The sequence below is a fragment of the Podarcis pityusensis genome (assembly GCF_964106645.2).
Source record: "Podarcis pityusensis genome assembly, chromosome: 9".
Classification (NCBI taxonomy): domain Eukaryota; kingdom Metazoa; phylum Chordata; class Lepidosauria; order Squamata; family Lacertidae; genus Podarcis; species Podarcis pityusensis.
In genome coordinates this window covers 11,579,703-11,591,349 of record NC_138034.1, presented here as the reverse complement: position 1 = coordinate 11,591,349, position 11,647 = coordinate 11,579,703, and the positions used below count along the sequence as shown (strand labels likewise).

The 11,647-nt window shown below is 43.7% G+C and overlaps 1 long non-coding RNA gene across 1 annotated transcript; it reads right to left on the bottom strand.

The window, feature by feature from the left end:
- Window positions 1–8,092: 8,092 nt before the first annotated feature.
- On the bottom strand, window positions 8,093–10,490 carry LOC308485001. The gene is made up of 3 exons (XR_013990284.1): window positions 10,358–10,490; window positions 9,471–9,619; window positions 8,093–8,192 (listed from the first exon to the last, which is right to left on the bottom strand). It is a non-coding gene; the product is annotated as an uncharacterized lncRNA (long non-coding RNA).
- Between the last annotated feature and the right edge of the window lie 1,157 nt (window positions 10,491–11,647).

Sequence of the window (11,647 nt, the reverse complement as noted above, 5' to 3'; positions counted from 1 at the left end):
AAGGCACCTGAACTTCTGCAGTTTGGGAGACTTGTGTTCGAATCGATCCTTAGACACCACCTCAATTCCTAACAACTCAGCGAGCCACTGGAGTTAGAGAACTACGTGATGAAGAAAGGACGGCACCCTGCAGATTATTGACATGGAGGAAGAAAAGTCAGAGAATCCCTGAGACTACCTGAACTGAACCAGTTTGCCATAATGCAAAATATCCTTGGCGACATTGCAAAAGTCACGAAACTTCACAAGCAGATGAGTGTCAAAGCACAGTCTCCAGCTGACTGCCTTCTCTATTACGAGCAGTCCAGTTTAATTTAACACTAATGTTCGAGATACCTATGGTTACCATATTCAAAGTATCAGAAAAGCAGGGGCACATAATGTGGTTTAACTTTACTTTGGCAGATGTAAATCTATCAAACCATGCATTAAAAAATGGCACTCAAAAGTCATATTGCTTTTTTGGAAAGTGTCAGAGCACGGAAGGAGCTATATGATAAATAAATACTCTTGCAAAGTCATACAGAAAAAATATGTAATAAAAAAAAACCTGGGGAAATAGGCATTTTTAAAAGGATATGTGATAAGAGAAACTCCGACTAAATTTAACAACAGGGATTATTGTAACAGCTGCTAAACACACTTTCAAAATAACAATTCTAGCATTCATTTTATGTTGTCCAAATCTATTGCTAGAAAATGTATTTATATAATTAGTTGCAAAAATCAGAGTGTCAGCAATTTAAGTGCAGTACTAAGCTGAAGAAGGAAAAAAACGAAAAAATGCCCCATGCTCTTTAGTAGCAGCAGAAGAGCTATGCCAATGTTATATGCATTTTATGTCAGCAACAGCTTTCAGATGCCCCTGTATCATCTGGCCTTTACTGTAATAAATTCAAGGAAATACCAGAAAACAGTTCTGGTAATTGTACTTGACATTTATTTTTAAGTACGAATACAATTAACGTTTCCTGATACTCTGGACCTCTGCCACACAAGCCAGTTCAAAGGTAAGCAGATCTGCTTCCCTGATGTCTTCTGCGTACCTGAATGAGAGCTGCCATTAAAGGCTTTGTGCAAAGAGATGGTTTGATTGAAATACAGCAGAATCTGGAGGTGAAATTCCTGTTTAGGCTGTGAATGAGGCCCACTGTGGAAGGACGTGTGGATCCAGAACTGGCCTCCACAGTCACTTGCCGACTCACTTTTAAAACCATGTTTATGGAAGACAATCTTACTCGGCTATGTTGTTGTTGTTTAGTCGTTTAGTCGTGTCCGACTCTTCGTGACCCCATGGACCAGAGCACGCCAAGCACTTCTGTCTTCCACTGGCTACCGCAGTTTGGTCAAACTCATGCTGGTAGCTTCGAGATAACTATCCAACCATCTAGTCCTCTGTCGTCTCCTTCTCCTTGTGCCCTCCATCTTTCCCAACATCAGGGTCTTTTCCAGGGAGTCTTCTCTTCTCATGAGGTGGCCAAAGTATTGGAGCCTCAGCTTCATGATCTGTCCTTCCAGTGAGCACTCAGGGTTTTTTCCAGGGAGTCTTCTGTTCTCATGAGGTGGCCAAAGTATTGGAGCCTCAGCTTCACGATCTGTCCTTCCAGTGAGCACTCAGGGTTGATTCCCTTAAGAATGGATAGGTTTGTTCTTCTTGCAGTCCATGGGACTCTCAAGAGTTTTTCCAGCACCATAATTCAAAGGCATCAGTTCTTCAGCGATCAGCCTTCTTTATGGTCCAGCTCTCACTTCCATACATCACTACTGGGAAAACCATAGCTTTTACTATACGGACCTTTGTTGGCAAGGTGATGTACTCAGCTATGAGTGATCGCCAAAGAGAGAGAAAACAGTGGGGTGTCAACTCTAGCGCTTTCGCTGCCTGAGCCGGCTGCTTCACTCCGTCCAATGGGTGTGCTGGCTCTGACACAGAGAACTTTAGAGCCCCAAAAGCTTAATTTTATCAGGCAAGAGAGGAGTCCAAGGGGGTGCACAAACACGGCATGCCATAGTTATAAATATAAAAATCCTAAAGCAAAGCCGCAGAGGTCTATAGAGAATTGGCGTCACTTAGTCAACAACCTCTGTAAGTGCATTCTGCTTGTTTTACATTCAACATCTTTTTTTTCAAATGAGATGAAAAAGCAAGATGTCCCAGGCACCAAACCAGCACCCACAGGCTAGTAATGATCTGAAATGCAACTTGAACACTTTGTTGCAACAGTTCAAACAAAGCATCTGTTAAATGCCAAAGCCTAACAAACAGTACAGGGGTGGCATTGCTATCCCCCCCCCCGTGTTTTTTTTTTAGAGAGAAATGCTGGCAGATTGATTTTCATGTTCAGACTAAACAAGCGCTTAGCAGCCTTGCACTGTCAGTTGAAAAGCATCTAGCATCCCAATTAGAAAACCCAGTCAATGCGCAGGTCAGCCAAGAGGGTCTATAGAGTCTCAGCAAGACTAGGCCATTCAAGTTTACAGCGATTTGTTCTGACCTCTTCCTCATCAGAGGTGACCCTTCCATAAAAATGTTGTGTTTCTTTTTTAAAAGAAAAAAGAAAAGAAAACTACAATTTACTATTATTACTATTATTATTATTGCAGAGCGGAGCGAAGAGCTCAGGAAAGACGCTACTTTTCATTGCTTAAAAAAAAAAAAATCCGTAATGATACAGGTCAGGAGAAGCTTTTGGCTCTGTGAGTAAATAAACAGTTAGCTCTCAATCCTCAAATAAATGAATTTAATAATTGTAGCTTCTAAATGAGAAGTGGTTCCAAGGAGCCTGCATGTAAGCTTTTGCATTAGCCATGTCAATAAACAGCATAGATAATTGGGCATTTGCTGCCCTGTTTTCTTCTACTTACACGGCAGTTAATTGACTGCTACAAGAAGCATTCACCTGACCAGGGTCCCAGGCCTGACTCAGCGCAGTCAATCGGAATTTAGCTATTAACTTCTAGACTCAGGCCTGCTAATCTGAATGCAACAGCAGCACACACTTAGTGTTGTCAAATGTCTCCAAATCTGGTTTGTGATGCATACACTTAAACAAAACTAGATAGTGTTCCATTGCAAAAAAACAGACTGGCAAGCACTTGTTTTGCATAGTGAACTAGAAGCCGTCCCAGCAAGAATTAACAAGGTGCAGAGGAAAAGTCCCTATTTGCCTGCACTTCAGGTATATATATTGTGGGCTTGAAATGCATGATATACCATTACTTACCTCAGGAGTTGCCAACTTTTTTGGACCAGTGGGCACATTTCACATTTCACTTTAACCGGTTTTCATTAAAGACTTTCTCGGGTTCCAAAAATTACAAAAGGCGTCTCTGCTTTCAGCTCTTTCTGCAGATGATTCATATTCGATTTCGATGTGAGACACTAATGTTATAGACAGTATAAAGTTAGGGAAGGTGGAGGGGGTAGTAAACATTCAATCTTCTACATAGTGTATGTGTAATATTTTTGAGTCACCCCTTGCCCAGCCCCTCCATTCACTCACTGTCCAGGGAGCAAAGGTAAAAGGTAAAGGACCCCTGGAAAGTTAAGTCCAGTCAAAGGAGACTATGGGGTTGCGGCGCTCATCTCGCTTTCAGAGGGAGCCAGTGTTTGTCCACAGACAGCTTTTCGGGTCATGTGGCCAGCATTACTAAACCATTTCTGGCACAACTGAACACCATGAAAAAAACCAGAGTGCACGAAAACGCTGTTTACCTTCCCACTGCAGCGGTACCTATTTATCTACTCACACTGGTGTGCTTTCAAACTGCTAGGTTGGCAGGAGCTGGGACAGAGCAATGGGAGCTCATTCCATCATGGGGATTCAAACCGCCAACTTTCCAATCGGCAAGCCCAAGAGGCTCAGTGGTTTAGACCACAGCATCACCTATGTCCATGGAGCACTGGCCAGGTGGCCTTATAGCAAAAGGGCCACGCATTCAACAGGGGGGCAGCCTCTCAGTGAGGGAGCAGGCGGCACAACGGTGAGACCAGGATGGGCTCTGGATCCCAGAGACCTCCAGCAGCAGACACAGAAAGATGGGGAGCTGGGGACAGGGCCCACCAGGATGCGCCTAGGTGGAAGGGGGATCACTGCGGAAGCCAATGTCTGCATGGGGGCTCCTGGTTCATGCACCTAGGACCACAGCTTCCCCCCATGCACCCCATGTCATGCCCCTGAGTATGAGCAGATGTGGGAAGATGCCTGAGGTGGATGTTCTCCAGTTGGTGAAGCCACAGCGAGGGCTGAAGAATGTGCAGAAGGAAAGATGCATTGATCTGCTGAATAGGCAAGACCCAGACACAGTATTTGTATCTTCTTCTTTGGCGATCCCTCGTAGCCGAGTAAGTTTGCCTTCCATAAACAAGGTTTTAACAGTGAGTCCATAAGTGACTGTGGAGGCCAATTCTGGATCCACACATCCTTCCACAGTGGGGACATAGGTTTCCGGGTGGGAGTCGATCATGGTGAGGGTTTGCCAAGTGTGCCTTCCTTTTAGCACATTGCTCCCTTTCGTCCTGAATTCGAGTGTCTTCAAAGCCCATAACACCTTTGGTAAAGGCTGTTCTCCAATTGGAGCATTCACAGGCCAGTGTTTCCCAGTTGTCGCTGTTTATCCTACAGTTTTTTAGATTTGCCTTGAGAAAGTCTTTAAACCTCTTTTGTTGACCACCAGCATTACGCTTAACAATTTTAAGTATTTGTGTCAGGTCTCCCCAAATCATAGAAGCTGGTTTTACATACACATTTACACAACTCTACTGTCTTTTGTGCCTTGAGAGGGGTCTGGCTGCTCTCACCGGACAAGCCCCAAATGTTGGATCCTTCTGAAATCCTTAGCTCAAGATCTTTGACAATAGATTGCCCTGCACTCTCAGCAGCAGCCGAACCTCTTTTTTTGCTTTCGTTACGGAAAGTGCTTATTTGCATTTGCACATAACACATCACCACCGTAGGGAAAGCGCATTTAAAATAAAAAATGTCAAGACATAATTAAATGAAAGGTCAGGTTTAATTACAGACTAGTTGTTGCAAATGAAATACCCTAATTACCACGACTATGTCAAAAGAATTCTTGGAACTGTTTGAAATGTTTTCCTTGGCACCTTCGCTGTTTGATATATTTGATCCCTTTTGTGCTGTCGCAATGTTGTTTTGACAGCGGTTTTTTTGCAGAACAAACAAAAAAATTCAAAACAGAAAATGAAGGCGTACGGCAGCTTGAGAAACCCTGGCCTGTTGCATTAATTGTTTTCTTATAATCTGATAATGATTTTAAGTTTTTGTTTTGATCTGTTTTGCAAAGAATGTCAGGAATTAAGCCCACAATGGGTCAAACAGGTGACCTGATGAATAGTAGGCTTAAGATTCATCCTGGTTACCTGGAATTGACTGAGAGGAGACCAGCTAAGCAAGGTCAGCTCTGCAAATTGTTATTCAATTTCTTTGACCCCTATTAAGACTTCAGGGTCAGTCTTCCACAGTGGCCCAAAAAAGAAAGAGACTAGATCTTGCAGTCTGCGGGCCACTTTCAGTTTCATCTCCCTCTCCCTTTGGCCAGACTCCACAGAAACCAGGTCCAACAGAGAAGCACAATGCCTAATTCAGCAATAACAGAGGAAGCATTTTTATGGCATTTAGGATTAATGGTGAAGCAAATCAATAAGAAACAAGCTTGTGAGTAAATAACTCAATAGCTGGGCTGAGATGCAGGGAGAGACTCCATTACTCGATGCTGGGAATACTTGCCAATACTTAAGTATTTCAGTTTCCTCCCTGATCATCCTTATGTGGATTCATATATCATTCCATCCCATTGCAGAAAGTTCTGCAACTTGTTTCTCCATTTATCACTGGTTTTGCCAGCATGAATGTTGCCTTCAAATAATGAGCATTTCTTCTTTCTTTCCCTTGCCATTTGACAAGAATAAAAATCAAAGCTGATAAGGTGGTACTCCGTAAACAGTAAAACAATAGCGATGGGCAAACTCCTTCAAGCTAAACTGTAGATGCCAATAGAAAGAGTTTTTGGGGAACTCTCAGGGGGAATATGGTATGTTCCACCACTGATTCTAAATACACTGATTGTTGCCACCACTTGGGTCTCAAATTCCCCTTCTCAGCCCTTCAAATCCTTTCCCCATTCTCTCCTTCATCTCCTGGCAATGGATCACTGCTGTGGCAATGTTTTGGGGGCCAGGCTCTGGGAAATGTAATTTTCTCAGGGCATCTGACATTACCTAAAATCCACATGTTCCAGAATCAGGGGGAGAGTAAGCAAGTAATAATGAAAAGTGAAAATTCATAGTACAAACAGTGAGCATCATCACTATGAAACCATGTCAGATTTTTATCCCACTTTCTTCAAAGGCACTCTGTGGGTGCCATGCAGTTTCCCAACAATGTTGCCTTTGCAATTTTGTGAGTTAATTTAGGTTGAGACATAATGACTGGCCCAAGGTCATGCAGAGAGCTCATTGGTTGAGTAGGAATTTAAACAGAGGGCTTCCAGCTTCTAATCCAACACGATTGGATGATTTAATGTCTGGATGGAGAACTGGATCCAGACAGGGAGCCAGATCCTTATCATCTGTCAGGAACGTGTCCCCCCCCCCCCCCAGAGTAGTGGAAGAGTCAGCCTCAGAAACTGAGCTGAGTGAGCAAGGGGCCGACTCTGCAGATGAGAGCTGTCTGTCTGAGTTTAAAGAGGACAGCTCAGCCCCCCTCCTTCCCAGGGAAGAAGCTGTTAGCTCCCAAGGAGAGGAAGAGGTGAAAGTTGGCTAAAGCATTGCCAGGCAACCAGCAGATAAGCCAGAGTCTGAGGCTGTGTCTTCTGGGGAAGAGACAGGCCAGCCGTTCAGTCCTCATACAAGGAGACTGGAGAAGCTCAGAGAGCAATGGAAGGGAAGGAGAAGAAAGGCAGGATTTTGGCGTTCTTCCTGTTGGGGGAGGGACGATGAGTCAGACTGAGCAACTAATGTTAATGAGAGCAGGTGTGGTTCTGGATGTGTTTTTCTTGTAAATAAACTTACATAAAACTGACGGAGAGTCCTTGTTGCTTATCAAGCAGCTTGCCTGCCAGACATTATATCACCCTCACCCTCATGAGCCAAGCTTGACAGGTAAATGGTCCCATCAACCTGACAGTCCCCTAACATCCTAGCAACTTCCCATTACCCATTTTGTGCACCACAATATGTAAGCAATCCACAGGTCTCTAGGACAAAAAAAGAAGTTTTGCTTCCGCCATTATTAATGGTGAGTTCACCTTTGAGAAACTACTGGACAATGACACTCCCAACCCAGGAAGAAATTTGGTGAAATGGTTTATCCCATTTCAATTTGATTATTTTATGCACAGCTCTAATCAACAATAATGTTGTAAGCAAACCAATCAAGGAGAGCTTGTGCTGGTCAGGAGTCCAACTCTGGGGAAAATAAACAGACCTTTAATTATGAGTTTCTTAGCTTTGAGGTATCAATGATTGTTGTTGTTTAGTCGTTTAGTCATGTCCGACTCTTCGTGATGCCATGGACCAGAGCACGCCAGGCACTTCTGTCTTCCACTGCCTCCCACAGTTTGGTCAAACTCATGCTGGTAGCTTCGAGAACACTATCCAACCATCTCGTCCTCTGTCATCCCCTTCTCCTTGTGCCCTCCATCTTTCCTAACATCAGGGTCTTTTCCAGGGATTCTTCTCTTCTCATGAGATGGCCAAAGTATTGGAGCCTCAGCTTCACAATCTGTCCTTCCAGTGAGCACTCAGGGCTGATTTCCTTCAGAATGGAGAGGTTTGATCTTCTTGCAGTCCATGGGACTCTCAAGAGTCTCCTCTAGCACCATAATTCAAAAGCATCAATTCTTCGGCGATCAGCCTTCTTTATGGTCCAGCTCTCACTTCCATACATCACTGCTGGGAAAACCATAGCTTTTATCGATGATATTGCAACCCATAGAAACAGAAAGCGTTTAATCAACATAGTTCACGCAAACAGTCACTTAGTTCAAATTTATGGCTAACCGCAAGAATCAAAGAAACACTCAATGAAAGGTTTCCATCTGGCAACATTCATCATTGGCATTCAAAGTGAGAACAGCCACAATTTAAAATTTAATAATCCAAGTCGAGATGCACAGCATTCCTTCTTCTCGAATGTTTCTAATACCCCAACTGACTTCTTTATTGCGGTCTCCTCATAAAAATGCCAGATATATAAATAAAAAGGCATCAAATGTTAATTTCAATGTGTTCAGCTGGCTGATGTGCGCATTAAAACAATAGCAAACATTCTGAGAAATCAAACAGTGCACACATTATGTCTCTCTCACATCTTACATACATTTTAATGAGTCAAAAGATTAAAGCCTGAAACATTGCCAACCAACTTTGAAAAACCACCATTATATATTACATTCCAACCTATTAGTCCTCTGCTGCTGCTCTTTTTAATGGGATTGCTTATTAGTCAAAGAATAGGTCTTTAAAATGTTCTCATTTAAACATCGAGAGAGAGTTGCATGGTTGAAGCTCCATGTCTCGCCAGAGTGATGTATGCTCTGTTTATCTCCCGCTTGGACTACTACAATGAGCTTTACGTGGAGCTACCTTTGAAGGTGACCCGGAAACTACAACTAATCCAGAATGCAGCAGCTAGACTGGTGACTGGGAGTGGCTGCCGAGACCATATAACACTGGTGCAGAAAGATCTGCATTGGCTCCCAGTACATTTCCGAGCACAATTCAAAGTGTTGATGTTGACCTTTAAAGCCCCAAACGGCCTCGGTCCAGTATATCTGAAGGAGCATCTCCACCCCCATCGTTCTACCCAGACACTGAGGTCCAGCTCTGAGGGCCTTCTGGCGGTTCCCTCACTGCGAGAAGTGAGGTTACAGGGAACCAGGCAGAGGGCCTTCTCGGTAGTGGCACCCGCCCTGTGGAACACCCTCCCACCAGATGTATTGTTGTTGTTGTTGTTGTTACTATTACAGTGGTACCTCAGGTTAAGTACTTAATTCGTTCCGGAGGTCCGTACTTAACCTGAAACTGTTCTTAACCTGAAGCACCACTTTAGCTAATGGGGCCTCCTGCTGCCGCCACGCCGCCGGAGCCCGATTTCTGTTCTTATCCTGAAGCAAAGTTCTTAACCTGAAGCACTATTTCTGGGTTAGCGGAGTCTGTAACCTGAAGCGTATGCAACCTGAAGCGTATGTAACCCGAGGTACCACTGTATCTTAGTTACTGATTAACGGGAGTCCTGGAGCCACACTGCCTGCAACAATTATACACAGGCACACACTGACACTCTGAACTGGAAACAGACTGAGGCCCATAGAGAGGCTGGCTACTTTTTATAGGGTGAATGAGTCATCACCCAAGATGAGCCACAAGTCACAGTGACCTAGCAGTTTGCTGTTAACAGTTAGCAGATAGCAGGCTTGAATGATTGTGTACGCCTTGTAGGCCTTACCGCGTCTGCTCTCAAGAACCTTTGTCTCATGACAGCTTCCTCCACCTTCTTCACCTTTCAGTACTTGAACGCTGTTCCGTTGCTTCGCCAGACAGACCCAGCCTCTCTGTGTTTTAGCAGTGTTGTGCCTCCGTGTCTCTTTTGATCAACTGGAATGGGAAGAAAGGAGGAGAGGAACTGCTATGCATACAACCAGCAGCATTTTGTTCCATTTAACGCTGTATTGCATGACTGCCTCCAGCATCTTCAGAATCACAGTATTTTGCATGCTCTAGGGATTCAGAACTTTGATTTTAAAGATTCATAGCCTGGCACATTTTGCTTCTGAGATTAGATCCACGTTGATCTTGCTTTTCTTGCAAAACAAATGCAATTCGCTATACTTTATCACAGTGTAGAGATGTGCTGTGCAGATATATAGCTAAGGTGTGGTGCTTTTTTAAAACGGGAAAATTGGATGCGGAAGGGTAAATTATACCAGAATTTTATTTTATTTTATTTTATTTTACTTTAGTGTACAAATCTCAGAAAGGGATGCGGGTGGCGCTGTGGGTTAAACCACAGAGCCTAGGATTTGCCGATTAGAAGGTCGGCGGTTCAAATCCCCACAACGGGGTGAGCTCCCATTGCTCAGTCCCTGCTCTCCTGCCCACCTAGCAGTTTGAAAGCACACCAAAGTGCAAGTAGATAAATAGGAACCGCTCCGGCGGGAAGGTAAATGGCGTTTCCATGCACTGCTCTGGTTCGCCAGAAGCAGCTTAGTCCTGCTGGCCACATGACCCGGAAGCTGCACGCTGGCTCCCTCGGCCAGTAAAGCGAGATGAGCGCTGCAACCCCAGAGTCGGCCACGACTGGACCTAATGGTCAGGGGTCCCTTTACCCTTTACCTTTACAAATCTCAGAAGGTGGAAGTTCATCTGTTACTGTGCTGATATCGCCAAAAGAGAGTAGCCCAGTGGTGATCATACTTTGTTGTGTGCTGTTGTGCAGAATACATTTTAAGGGCTCTCCCAATTTAGCCTGCACACACAAAACAAAGCAAATCCATCTGCCAAGCCACACCACTCTGCAGCTTTTGCAGAAAGTTTCTTGAAACATCTAGAAAGTTCTGTTGGCAAAGTCACTTAAATGACACAGGTAGAATCCAGAGCAAAAAATAAATCCTGGTAACACTTTGCCAAGGAAAACTGAACAAAAACAATGTGTCATCTGAGGAGAAATGAACAGAGAGGTTTTGTCTTTCTTTTTTTTTACTCTAGCAGATACCTGAGAGACATTCAACCAAACGTACAGGGGAAAACTCCCTCAGAACTACACAGCCAATCAGGGCACGTGATGCCACAACAAATATCATGACACTCTGCTTGGTTGCTAAGCAACGCCTCCACACATCACCAGTAGCAACAGCATCTCACAATGATCCAATCTCCTTAGGCTGTTCTCCCCCATTGCCCTGCTTCAAGTAATACACTATGGCCCAAGGCGGTGGAATGAGCTTTCTCCTGAGGTGCATAATTTCCAGTTCATTGGCTTTGTAGAGCAGGAGGTAGAATGCTTCTCTTTGTTTGGCTTTTGGCTCACCTGGTTAGTTTGTTTATCACTTCTGTCTGTTATGTTATCTGCTAGCTAAATCTTTTATCGATATTTATTTATTTTTCGGAAAGCTGCCTCGAAAGTTTCGATCAGTAGTTAATGAATTATTTTCAAAAAAAATAAGGTGACCATCCTTAACCATGCATACTCAGATGTGAGCCCTGTTATGTTCAACGGAGCTTCTATTTAAATGATGATTTACTTCGGCTGCAACTATGCACAAAACCACAGGCTAAGGTTTCTGATGACCCCCAGAGACGCAACTGCTGTAGCTCTTTGTGATATGATCGCTGCTGACCAATGACCTTCAATAGCAGCTGTAGAAGCCCTTTGGAATAATATCGACCATGACCTCAGGATTACAGACTCAGAGGTCACAAAGGTCTGGATTTAATGTCTTTTCCAAAATTCCTTCTCGCCGAGTCTCCCAGTAGCTCAGATAAAGAATCAGATGGAAATGGTAGATGGCAATGAAAATAGTTTAGTCATATTAAAAAGCAAACATAAAGATCTATTAATAGGCTGATCATTTATTATTGTATTTCAGGAAAGTTGATTTAAATAGAGACATATTTATCAGATAA